The 14,202-nt window shown below is 35.9% G+C and overlaps 1 pseudogene; it reads right to left on the bottom strand.

Annotated features, from left to right (window-relative positions):
• The window catches only part of LOC107702825 (membrane-associated guanylate kinase, WW and PDZ domain-containing protein 1-like), a 76,937-nt pseudogene that overhangs the window by 11,842 nt on the left and 50,893 nt on the right, over positions 1 to 14,202 (bottom strand).

Genomic DNA, 14,202 nt, shown 5'->3' with positions numbered 1-14,202 from the left:
GTATCGCCATATGCATTGGCAGTAGCAAGTTCCTGTACTTGCTTGCAGCAGCAGCAATAATCTACAAATACAGCAATGACCAACAGCAGCAGCAATTCCGCCAAGACCAAATACATTAACATTGTCATATCCATCACCATGCTAAAATCTTCCGAGAGTTGTCATGATTGAACTCTTTTTAACACTGATAATAAGAAGAAATGTTTCTTGAGCACCAAACAGCATATTAAGATTATTTCTGAAGAATCACGTGACACTGAAGACTGGAGTAATGACTGCTGAAAATTCAGCTTTGACATCACAGAAATAAACGACAATTAAAAAAAAAAATACCATGCTAAAATCTTCCGAGAGTTGTCATGATTGAACTCTTTTTAACACTGATAATAAGAAGAAATGTTTCTTGAGCACCAAACAGCATATTAAGATTATTTCTGAAGAATCACGTGACACTGAAGACTGGAGTAATGACTGCTGAAAATTCAGCTTTGACATCACAGAAATAAACGACAATTAAAAAAAAAAATAATAGAAAACAGTTATTTTAAATTGTAATATTTCACAATATTACCATTTTTATAGTATTTCTTTTAAAAATCAGATAAATGCAGTCTTGGTGAGCATAAGAGATTTTTTCTAAAATCTTTTGATTTGTGTGTGTGTGTGTGTGTGTGTGCGTGTGCGTGTGTGATTTCACATAGTAATTTTGAATAATTCTAAGAATATTCAATACGTGTTCAGGAAAAAAAAAAGCATCCTGTGATTGAAAATTTTAAATTGAATTGATTTACCCAAGTCACTTTTTATTAGATAAGTATTCTTACAAATCAGTTTAAATCATGAACTGTGTTATTTTATGGTCAGAGAATGATTAGTCTTGAAATACTGCTGAATGGGTTGAAAATTATAATAATTCTAATTTTAATTATAAATTCTAATAATACATTAGTTTTTGTAAACTACTTATTAAATATACTTTATGACATATAAAATATATTTCTAAAATAAAATTTAAATATTTTTGTGGCAGAGAAGGTAAAAATCTGAACTGGTCTCGCCAGCCGGAAGAAAAAATCTTTATTGGGCCTGTTATGTGACAAATCACTAAATTAATAAATAACAAATAATAAAGCCCTTTCAATATGAGAAGGTGTGAAGCTGATAAAAAACAGACGAGTGGAGTTACAAAATGAGTGGAGGACAGTCGTAATCACGGCTGTCACTGAAAATCATTAGTTTTCCCACAATGCCGCATCCAGTGTGAGTCATACAGATTCAGCCTCTGAAACACTTGAGTGCTAAATGAGACAGCTGACGTATGTGTGTGAGTGTGTATAAAGAGCAGACCACATTTACATTTGTTCTGAATTATTGTTGTCAAGACAATGTACATGAGTTAGTAACAACTTTAACCTTTTAAAACTTTTTTCTTTAATCTGTTTGGCCTCTCCTTATTTGTCCACACTCTTGCCCTTCACTTTCCTTCCTTTCATCTCATGTCACTTCCATTTCCTCTCATTTCTTTACATACCTCTGTTCAATCCCATCTTTTGCTGCTCTTTCAGTTGAGTCAGTCAGTATATAGGCCATCAGACCCAGAAAACCTAACCTGCCTGCAGAGCACAGAATCATTCAGCTATAAACAAACCTGCGTTACAGTCAGGGTCCAAAATGTACTTTTTGATGCTAATGCCAGTGACGAGTGAATTGGGAAAATGTGCCAACTATAAATATTTATTGTATTCCGTATTTACTCACCCTCAAGTTGTTCTTTTCTTTATTCTGTTGAACACAAAAGTTCACAGTTCACAAATGTTGGTAACCAAACAGTTGCTGGTAACCATTGACCATAGTATTTTCTTTTTCCATACTATGGAAGTCAATGGCTACCGACAACTGTTTGGTTACCAATATTCTTAAAAATGTCTTCTTTTGTGTTCAACAGAAGAAAGAAACTCATACAGGTTTGAAACAACATGATGGTGACAAAAGTTTCATTTTAGGTGAACTATCCCTTTAAGAATGATGCTCTGTTGAGATCTGCTTTGATAGCTAAAAACTGTAACAATATAAACAAATGTTTTGCACAGAAATAAAGCAAAACATCATATATCCATGGATTAGGTTTGAAGTATCGTTGGCATATGCTTTCCCACACTAATGCCCACAAATGGGCCACAAATTAAGACATAGACACATACAATTAGTCTTGATAAAACACTGGACCACCTTCATACAGGCATGTAAGTTCAGCTGAACCATGTGAACAGATTTCTTATTCAAATGCACAAATACAACATTTTTAACAGATCTGACTTTTAGTCCATGCATGATAGCTTTGAGGCCATCTATATGCTAATTTACTCCAAACCATTGATAAAATTCACTTTTAGCTGAAATACGTATGTATGCATGTATGTATGTATGTATTTGATGACTCTTTCTGCACACCACAGATTTCTGTAAATCAAATGCTTGATTTGGCTGTATGCATGAGACATGAGGTAATCACAGCCGTGCTGATATTCAGACCAACAGATTGTGAGTTAAAAAAACAATAAGTTAACAATGAGCAACTGTAGACACAAGAGTCTAGACACAATATACAGTAGATGCAATATTGCCAGTTACTTAGTCGGTTATTGCTCCGCCAACCTAAATAGTACCAAACAAAATCAAAAGTGAATGAACCGTTGAGTTGCCAAGCGACACACAGTAGTGCATTTCATTCTTGAGTGAATTAAGTGTTTTAGAAAAAATCATTTAAGTGAATGATTCAATGACTCAATTTACTTTTTTCGTACCTGAATAAACCAGGGTTTTCAAACAAATCAGCTGAAAAAATAAGTGACTCATTCACTCATTGTCGCCACCTACTGTCTAACTATGTAACCTGCAGAAAGTGTTACTGAAAAATCACCACAACTCATATACACTGACTGACAGTCTGTCTGACGCAAAGCACAGATGAGTGCAGTGATAAAAACAGGGCGGCCTTTAAGCAACACTGATGAAAGTTTCTAATAGTAGCAGTCTTTGTACATCTTCATCTCAATAATAAAAGTGCTCCACAGCTGCTGAAATACACTGGCTGGCACTGTAACACTGTTCACTTCTGAAGACCAGTGCTGCATACCGAAATACAAGAGAGAGACTGAGAGGAACAAGAGAAAGACACAGAGAGTGTGTGATGCTCATTATGAACCAATGTTGCACTGCAGCAGTAGTTTTTCCTAGTACCACCAACAGAACCGGATCTAACAAATCTAAATTTACAAATTATGACTGTAGAAATACTGAACACTGCAAATAAATATAACTAAAAATGCTGTAGACAACTACAGGTTTATGTTGCCATAACTGCCACATAAATTGCAATTAATTTTACATAATCTGATGTATTTCAGTGAAATAAGATTTTTAATACACATTTAACAACCACTAAAGCACTAAAAAACAAATCACTCATGACACAAGGAATAAGTGCACAATTTGTAAAAAACATACAGCAGTCTGTCAACGAAATGCATTACTCATCAAATGCATATGAGGAATGAGGCAATAATTACAAAGCATAATTAAAGATTACAAGCCTCAGAATTCAGTTACCGCAATGATGGTCTAAAATATATTACTTTGTCACAACTGAAGCAGATGTATGAATCCGAACCGGCATGAATGAGACAAGGATCTCACTTATGTTGCTTGTGAATGAATAGAAGATGTTCTGCAGATGTGCTATTGATTTAGCTACAATGCAGTACTGCTAGGCTCGCTGTACCTGAAGCCTCGAGCAGAGAACGCAGTGGGCTTTTCCACGGTCACAATAATATGTGCACGAGTGTGTATTTGGTGGTCTAGGGGAATGTCTCAGCCACAATTTGGGCCATAAGAACAGATTTTTGACAGCAAAAGCCACCCAAACTAATTCTGACGAGTCAAAAACACAGAAACATCACAGAACAACCATAAAATCATACAAATATATTACTTTCGTGTAATTAGTTTCTATACACAAGGATCTGATTATTAAATACACAAATCAAATCATCCCCTAACAAACTATAAATTATTCCTCAACATATAAATACATATCTGTACCCAAACATATATAAACACACTGCAGATATAATGTCATAACAGTTCAAATTTACAGGACTATTCATCTGCTGTAAAGCACTACATATCTCTGCCATTAAAAACACTCTGCATCACTACCAACATTGTCCCAACAGAAATAGAAGGGAAATGAGGGATGAAATCAAGAGAAATAAATACATATTTACGTTTGGAGTCCTTCACACTTTTCAAGGCAGACTGCAGTCTCTCCAGCATGGCTTCGTGTGTGTGTGTGTGTGTGTGTGGAGGCAGGGTCCCGATCCTGGATCACACTCCGCTTAAATCCCAAAACATGTGAAAGCGATCACGTGGAAGGGTCATAATGAGAAAATGAATGGAGGGCATAAACAAACAGACAAGCAAACGAAAACAAAACAGAACGAGCCCGTCTCGCTGTGTGAGCGAGTCGCTTACTATAACGGGTTCATTTTCCTTTGGCATCTGGAGTCGGTGAATAAGAAGGAGGGAGCGAGCGAGGTGGGTGGACAGGCAGAGAAAAGGAGGGAATAAAGACAGAGAAATTAAGATAAGAGGAGGGGCAATAAGAGAGCGAACATGATGAACGATTTAATCCTTGGACACTGCAGAGTGGGGGGGGGGCCGATAAGGGAAAGACAGGGAGAGAGAGAGAGACCTACATGCACATATGTGTGTAATCTGACTTTGCCATTGCAGATGCATGCTGGTCATGCCAATAAAAAAGCATTTGAGTGATTGAAATGAATGCTGAATCAGTGCAGTGCATATGACAGCGCTGGTGCACCATGAAATAGAGAATAGTTCATGTAATAATACGGATAGTACATCTAAAAATTTAAATTATGCCAGTATTTATCCATCCTTATGTCATTTCAAACCTGCATGACTTTTTTCTTCTGTGGAACACAAAAGGTACATTTTTAAGGAAAATACTGCACATTCTTTCCTATATAATATCAAGCTCCAAAATGACATAAAAGCACTAAAAATACACAAAAAAAAAAATGCTACAGTATAAAAGCCTGTTAATTGGTTAAATATAAGTTACCTTACCATATATAATGAAAAACTGTAAATGATTTTACATCGCATTATATTTAATTATGCTGTAAAATACTATCAAATATATTAGTTTTATAAGTAAAACCTACGAATTACCGTATAATTTATGGTGAAAAACAGTAAAAGGACATTCTGAGAAGCCCCTGTGTGACAAATCACATATGATTTTATTTAACATTTTTTTCTTATTTTTGTTCTCAGTAATGTACATTAGAGTGTTTTGTGATACATTTTCTGCTATTTAGTGAATGTTTATTGCATTATTTTAGTGTCATGTGTACTACTCTGATAGTGCTTTGTCTTTGTGTGTATGATGACCCTGTACACCTGTATTATTATAGTGGTTATCAGTACATTTTGAGGTACAAAGCAGTGCAATGTGCAATATTTCAAATGTTATGAAGCCATATTATAATATATATATATATATATATATATATACACTGATAAAGAGAGATTCAGCTAAGTGAAACAATGAATAAATACATTTTCTGTTTGTTTGTTACATAAAGTTATTGCATGGCTTCACAACACTTGAACTTCAGGGCTGGAGCAGCATGGACCACTTTTTTAAAACGTTTGGAGCTGTTTTTGTCATTTTAGAGCTTGACTGCCCCAGTCGCCATTCCCTTGCATTATATGAAAAAAAAAAGCACTTTTCGTGTTTCATGTGAGAAACAAAGTAATTTAGGTTTGGAAAACATGCGAGTGAATAATATTGATGAATTTCTATTTTAGGTGAACTGTCTCTTTAAGAGATCTACTGGCAGTGACATAACTAGGATAATCACTCTTATTGATTAATTGATCTTGTAACTCATGTTTTGCTTGCTCACATAATTCTCTCTCTTTTTATCATTCTCTCAGTGTCTCCTCTGACATTTCTTATATCGACATCATCTCTGGTTTTTTATTTTATTTTATATAGCTCTACAGTCATCATACAGTATGTTATGATGGTATTTCATGCTCCTCTGCACTGCCGTACACACAAACACACCCATCAAGTGCTTCATCAGACATCACAGTCCCAAACCTTTAACCTCCAGCCATGTATGTACAGTACAGTACATAGGCACACTTTTATTGCATGCTGGTCACACTTTTAACTTAATATTGATCTTGCATCGCCCACATCAGAACTGCAAACACAAACTAACTAATGGCACTACAGTCAAACAATAGGATATATAATATATTTTTAAAATATATTAAATTTAAAAATATAAAGTTTCATTTTTATCTATTCAATATATAATTTCAAATGTTAACTCATTCTAACTTCGACTCTGAGGGTGTGCAAAACATCAAGACAGCACGGACTCCAAAAAACATTATGAAATCAAGTCATACAGAAGAGAAGCATCTGAGATATTGATACCCTGATAGCACACGTACATCACAGAGATTGAACTGTTCTGCAACAGTGTTGTAAATACAACTTAACCACTGATTTCTAGTCGTGTCCTCTTTTGGAAGACCAAACAAAGTAGTTTTGCTTTCACAACGAAACACACGGTGGGCTAGAGTGAGCGGCGGCCGGCGGATTCGACAAAGGAGAGGCCGGCAGGCTTGCGGCAACCACATGTGACGACCGCGGGCTGGACTCCGCCTGGACTCCGCTAACTTTTATAAAGAATATCTCTTTGGATTTGAGACTTTAGTCTTTGCAACTTTACAGATCTTCTTTAAGCACCAAGAGCTTGTAACACTCCAAAGAGAAAGGAAAATTTGAAAATCGCATCATATGACCCCTTTAAGGATATAAGTTAGTATGCTCTAAAATATTGACAAATTTTGTATTTAGAAGATGTAAGCATTGAAAACTTACAGTCTCTCACTTCTGCCAATATGGATCAATGATTTTTACGACATCATTCTGAATTTCAGCTTCTCATCAGATTTTCTGACCAATTAAGGTCTCTAGGATCTGAAGCCTCACGCCCTTTACACTATAAGAGACATTAAAGCTGTGACCGAAATCAGTCAATTGGTTCACACATTTATTATGTTATATATGGTAAATGCCACAGTGCACCATACAGTGGATAGGAAGCAATTTAGACAGTTTAAACTAAAGTTTGATGATTTCCATTGGGGTGAGTGAAGTCTGGTTTCATGTCAGTGTCACGTGCACCTCCATACATATTAGAGAGGACACATGAAAATATACAGGACAAAGAAAGATCAGGGGTCATTGCAGGCTGAACCTGAATCACCTGTATAAGCACATCACTCTTTCAAACTAAGTTACATGTTTAATATAAAACTCAGGGAATATCTAGCATGTATAGCAACAGGTTACTTCTTGGTGTTGATGCATTACAAATACTCACCTTTGACATTCTCCACATCCTGGGAGGCGATAACAAATCCAAAGCCTTCACCTGGCTTTCTCTTCAGCTCCACCTCATACCCCCACAGCACAGGGGGCTTTTCTTTCTCCTCTGTTTTCACTCTGGGACTGAGTACCGTCCCGCCTTCCTCTGAACTCATCCAATCGCGTGGCTCCAGTGTGAGAGTGACAGGAACAGAATCAAGAAAGCTGGTACTCTGGACCAATGAAGAGCGAACCAGCGCTGGAGAGGACGGGGTTAAAGTGCTGCGCGATAATGGCATGGAGTTGGTAAAAGGGACTTCAGAGTCAGAGGCGGAGCGAGGAGGGGGAGGAGTCAGTCGTCGCACAGAATTAGGGGAAATGGAGAAATGCGAGGGTGCTACAAAGAAAGGACCAAAAAATGTATATTTGATGAGCAGGGATGAAAAATGGACACAATTACAAATGTTTATTGATGTTTTACAATAATTAAATAAAATACCTATTATTAAGATAAAAAAAATCAATCAATCAATAAAATATGAAATATAAAATAATGCAATGCAACCAAATAAAACAAAACACATACAATTTTACCTTTTTTAATCTCTTGCAGACAAGCATTTTATTGCTTCATTCTAAAATAAAATAAAATAATTTACTAAAATAAAGTAATTTACTGAGAGGCTGTAATTTTTCCACTATATAGGATGTTTGGTGTCATTTGAAGCACTTACAGATCTGGGCCCGTATTCTTAAAAATTCTAAGAATTCTTTACTAGGATCTTTTCTTTAAATTTAAGAGGAAACACCCACATTTCACATTTCCTCTTAAAATTAAAGAAAAGATCCTAGTAAAGAAAAAAGTAATTCAGAAAGCATCTTAACCCTTAAAAGAGGTCTTAAGGTCCAAAATTAAGGTCCAAAGGAGTACGTACGAAATGTGCGGAAGAAATGTGTCGCACAATGGATGACAGTGGGTTAATAAGACGTTACACATTAGATCGCGCAGGGATCATGTTTGTGACTGATCTTATTAGAGACACGCTAAAATCTCTGACAGCGCAGAAATACCATAGGGCTAGAAATGGAAGTAATCACTATATTAACTACATTAACATATTTGCCAACAATATATATGTATACACACACACACATATGTATGTGTGTGTGTGTGTGTGTGTGTGTGAGTACGGTAAAACAGGAAAAATTATGCCTGTAATTTCGAAGTGAAGGTTTATAATAGACCCTATTTAAAAGCACTCTTTTTTTCCTTCTTGGACAACCAACCAACCAATCAGTTTTCAAAAGAATGTGTCATACCTAGCAATGGGGTCAGCCCCGCCTCCTCTCTAAGATGAAAGTTTTTGTCTTTTCCTCGCTCAGAGTTGCTCTCAGATTGGTCCTGAATCACTCTTAAGCTAAGACTCCTAAATTAGACATTTTTAAGCCAAATTAGGAGCTATCTGAGAGGATTCTTAGAAGCTTTAAGAATACGGGCCCTGGATTTTTAAGGTAGGATTTTTCTTGTAATCAGTCTCAAATAATTTATATTGATATCCAATATCAGCCAATATTTATTCAAAATACAAATCTGTAAATTGAATCTGTATCGGCCAACACTTCAATATCTGCACATATGATGATCATGTTATGGAGCATGATTTGAGAATATCCCAAAATGATCACTTGATTAATGTCACAAATATTTGATTAGTGGCCTAGAAATAGTGCAGAATCTAAAATATCTCTTATACATTTCACATCATTCTTTCTACATTCTTAAAAAAATTCTAAAGCTTTATGTTTATTTACAGGTATAAATATGGGGAAAATCCTTTTTTTGTAATAAACATATAACTTACCACCTCTGTAAACCAGCAGAATAACCTCCCCTTTTTTAGTGTGTTCCTGCAAAAGCCGCTGGACCTGGAATCAAATTTATAAAATATATAATAATAAAAGTACACAATAACAAAAATCTTAATGTTTAATTGCATTCTCTCCTTCTCTACCTGTGCAAAGCTGAGACTCTGTACATCTGCTCCGTTGATCTTCACAATGGCGTCTCCAGGCTGCAGTCCGATACACTGTCTGTGGTCCCAGACTTTCTTCACGAGGGTCTGTCTTCCTCCGTGACCTCCTGCCGTGACACTGAACCCCATATTGCTTCCCCTCTCACATTTAGCCAAGGCAACAGGGACTAATTCCCCACTTCTAGACAGCCCTCCAACTCCACTCCCAATCACAGCGCTCATGGCTCCAGGTGAAGGAATGCTGCTGTTTGGGCTGCCGCTGCTGGCACTGGCTGTGCCGTTGAAGGTGAAGTAAGGCCTGTCAGAATGGGCACTGCTAGGTGAGGTTAGCAGTGAATGCTGGGGTTTACAGAGATGGGAGTAGTGCCTTCCTCCTCCAGGAGAGAAAGAGACAGGGCCTGGACTTACTTGAAGCAGGGGCAATCGAGATATGGGAGGTGGAGTACTTGAGGAAAGATCGCTCTCAGAAGATTTGAAGGAGTGCGGGCGGAGAGGTGGCGGAGTGGACAGGGAGTTGTTGTTGTGGTTACGGATAAACGAAGCCCTTTGAAAATAAAAAGAGAGAGACCATGTGGTCAGCCAAAGCAACTCACAGTAGACACACTATATCATAATCAGCGCTGGGGAGGGACGGAATACAGCTTTCGTATTTAAAATAGAAAATATGAGTAACTGTATTCAGTTACAATAACAACTTAAACATTGGTAATCAGATACAGTTATATTCAAAAAGTATTTAGATTAAACAGCATTGAAACACTCTTATGATGTGTTACATTCCTCTACACAGACAATGGTTTCGTCTGGCCCCTGACTGAGCCTGATTTCTCCCAAGGTTTTTTTCTCCATTTCTGTCACCGATGAAGTTTTGGTTCCTTGCCACGGTCACCTTTGGCTTGCTTAGTTGGGGATACTTAATTTCTGGCAACATTGTTGACTTGATTGCACAGACACTATTTGAAGAGAACTGAACTGAGCTGGACGATGACATTACTGAATCAACGATGAACCGACTAGCTGAAACATTGACTGTTAACTAATGTCCACTTGCATTATTAGCACACGTTTTTCCTATGTAACACTGTAAAGCTGCTTTGACACAATCTGTATTGTATGAAGTGCTATACAAAATAAAGGTGACTTGACTTGACTGTAAGTAGACAGAGGGCGCTGTTGAAAATAAAAGTCATTGAGGACTTATAACATAGAGCTTAACAGAAATCCTTTGACCAACAAAACATGAATCCAATAAAAACAAGTTTATGACAATATTTGGTTTGTCTATGTTCTGACAGATACAAATATTGTATTTTCTGCCTCATTCTATGAAAAGAATTTACCCACAATCAGTAAAAGGAGTTTTTTATACATTCAGTGGGGTAAATTTTGTTTATTTTTGCAGCAAAAATAATTTTAAAACTGTCATTTCAACATTTAGCTTTATGCTAAGTTAAAATGCTATTTCTAGTCCTTACCTGCACTTGCTGGCAGGCACTATTACATTTTAAGATGAAGTTTGTCAAGAAAATTCACTTTAGATCATATCCACTACCATTCAAAAGCTTGGAATCAGTAAAGTTAAATAATACTTTTATTAAACAAGGACGCATTAAAATTGATCAAAAGTGACTATAAAGACATTTATAATGTTACAAAACATTTCTATTTCAAATAAATGCTGTTCTTTTGAACTTGAAATTCATCAATGAATTCTGAAAAAGAATTATATAAAAATATTAGTCGAACAACTGTTTTCAACATTGATAATAATAAGAAATGTTTCTTGAGCACCAAATCAGCATATTAGAATGATTTATTAAATATGATTAAAATAAAGCTCATTCTGGTATGATTTCTGAACAATCATGTGACGCTGAAGACTGGATTTTTTCTCCATTTCTGTCACCGATGAAGTTTTGGTTCCTTGCCACGGTCACCTTTGGCTTGCTTAGTTGGGGATACTTAATTTCTGGCAACATTGTTGACTTGATTGCACAGACACTATTTGAAGAGAACTGAACTGAGCTGGACGATGACATTACTGAATCAACGATGAACCGACTAGCTGAAACATTGACTGTTAACTAATGTCCACTTGCATTATTAGCACACGTTTTTCCTATGTAACACTGTAAAGCTGCTTTGACACAATCTGTATTGTATGAAGTGCTATACAAAATAAAGGTGACTTGACTTGACTGTAAGTAGACAGAGGGCGCTGTTGAAAATAAAAGTCATTGAGGACTTATAACATAGAGCTTAACAGAAATCCTTTGACCAACAAAACATGAATCCAATAAAAACAAGTTTATGACAATATTTGGTTTGTCTATGTTCTGACAGATACAAATATTGTATTTTCTGCCTCATTCTATGAAAAGAATTTACCCACAATCAGTAAAAGGAGTTTTTTATACATTCAGTGGGGTAAATTTTGTTTATTTTTGCAGCAAAAATAATTTTAAAACTGTCATTTCAACATTTAGCTTTATGCTAAGTTAAAATGCTATTTCTAGTCCTTACCTGCACTTGCTGGCAGGCACTATTACATTTTAAGATGAAGTTTGTCAAGAAAATTCACTTTAGATCATATCCACTACCATTCAAAAGCTTGGAATCAGTAAAGTTAAATAATACTTTTATTAAACAAGGACGCATTAAAATTGATCAAAAGTGACTATAAAGACATTTATAATGTTACAAAACATTTCTATTTCAAATAAATGCTGTTCTTTTGAACTTGAAATTCATCAATGAATTCTGAAAAAGAATTATATAAAAATATTAGTCGAACAACTGTTTTCAACATTGATAATAATAAGAAATGTTTCTTGAGCACCAAATCAGCATATTAGAATGATTTATTAAATATGATTAAAATAAAGCTCATTCTGGTATGATTTCTGAACAATCATGTGACGCTGAAGACTGGAGTAATGATGCTGAAAATTCAGCTTTGCATCACAGGAATAAATTACACTTTTAAATATATTCAAATAGAAAACAGTATTTCCCCACTCCCCTTTTAAGCAACACTGCCACATTTTTTTTTCCACTTGTAAGAAGTAAACTGACTAAATATGTTACAAATTATATTTTACAGGATGTATTCTGTAATCTGTAGTTAAATGAATTTTTTAATGTAACTCTTCCAAGCCTAATTATAGCAGGGACAATCATATATAAAATCCTTTCACCTCTGTGATCCAATCGCAGACACCACCTCACTGTCGCTCTGGCTGGCCAGTTCCGCACACTGTAACCTCCTGATGCTTCTGGCAGAGCGTGGTGCTCTCAGGAATCCACTCCCATACCAGTTAGAGTACTGGTATGATGATGGCTGTCTTGGAGAAGAAGCAAATGGAGACGAATTACCATTAGCATCCAAACTGAACCTTGATGCCCGTACTCTGAGATTCCTTGAGGATCCCCTCTTAAAATCAGACCATATGGGCCCGTTGTGGTTGAGGTGTGGCTGAGCGTATGGGAGAGGAGCTTGGGCCTGGGGTTGGGTCGTGGTGGGTGGAGGTAGATGTAGCGACTGGTCTTGGGATCCCGTTAGCCTAGGATTGGGCATCTTAGGACAGCCGTCAGAGTTATAGAGCATGGGGTAGCCTCTTCGGACAACAGCGTCCACAGTATGACCCACTGGGATGGCTTTCAACATTTCTACTACCTCTTTGTGAGAGAAGCCAAGCACACAGGTATCATTGATGTATACCAGAATGTCCGCTGGAAGAGGCAATAGATGAAAAGTGTTACATTGCATTTAATTCATATTATGAAGGTTCAAACACAACTATTCAAGTAAGTCACATAAAACTTACCTTCAATTAATAGATTTGACACACTATCATTTAAAAGTTTGGAGTTGGTAAGATTTTTTTTTAAGTTAACATTGTGAAATATTATTACAATTTAAAATAACTGTTTTCCATTTTAATACATTTTGAATGTTTAAAAATATAATTTATTATCGTGATGGCAAAGCTGAATTTTCAGCATCATTACTCCAGTCTTTAATGTCACATGATCCTTCAGAAATCATTCTAATATGCTGATTTGCTGCTCATAAACATTTCTTATTATTATCAATGTTAAAAACAGATTAATATTTTTTGGAAACAGTGATACTTTTTTCAGAACTCTTTGATGAATAGAAAAAGCATTTATTTCAAATATAATTTTTTTGTAACATTATAATTGTCTTTACAGTCACATTTGATTATTTGAATATAAAAAAAAAAAGAAAAAAGAAAAAACTTATTGACCCCAAACTTTTGAACACACATAATTTTACAGGTTCAGGTATATATAACTACAGGTGTATGTGTGTGTGTGTGTAAGTTTAAATATAAATATTTCTATGTCCTTGTGGGTGATCTTTTCTCTCAACTGCTTTATTATCATGCAAAATGCACTGATCTAATAATGCACTGTGAATCTGAATGGTGTGTATTCATAAATGAGCAAAAAGAGCTCATAGATGCATGCAGTTGTATGTTAGTATGCATGTCACAGTGAAGTGAGAGAGAGTGTTCATAATGTCACATTTTTCTAATAAATGTGTGTGTCGGCACACAGTGATGGCTGGATTACTCCATGCAGGCCATTAGGATTAGAGGGAGATCGAGACACTCGTTCAGCAGAATCACACAATCACAACACTAATCCACGATGGGACAGAAA

This window comes from Sinocyclocheilus anshuiensis, unplaced genomic scaffold (assembly GCF_001515605.1).
Source record: "Sinocyclocheilus anshuiensis isolate Anshui unplaced genomic scaffold, SAMN03320099.WGS_v1.1 scaffold366, whole genome shotgun sequence".
Taxonomy (NCBI): domain Eukaryota; kingdom Metazoa; phylum Chordata; class Actinopteri; order Cypriniformes; family Cyprinidae; genus Sinocyclocheilus; species Sinocyclocheilus anshuiensis.
This window is presented reverse-complemented; position numbering and strand designations above follow the sequence as displayed.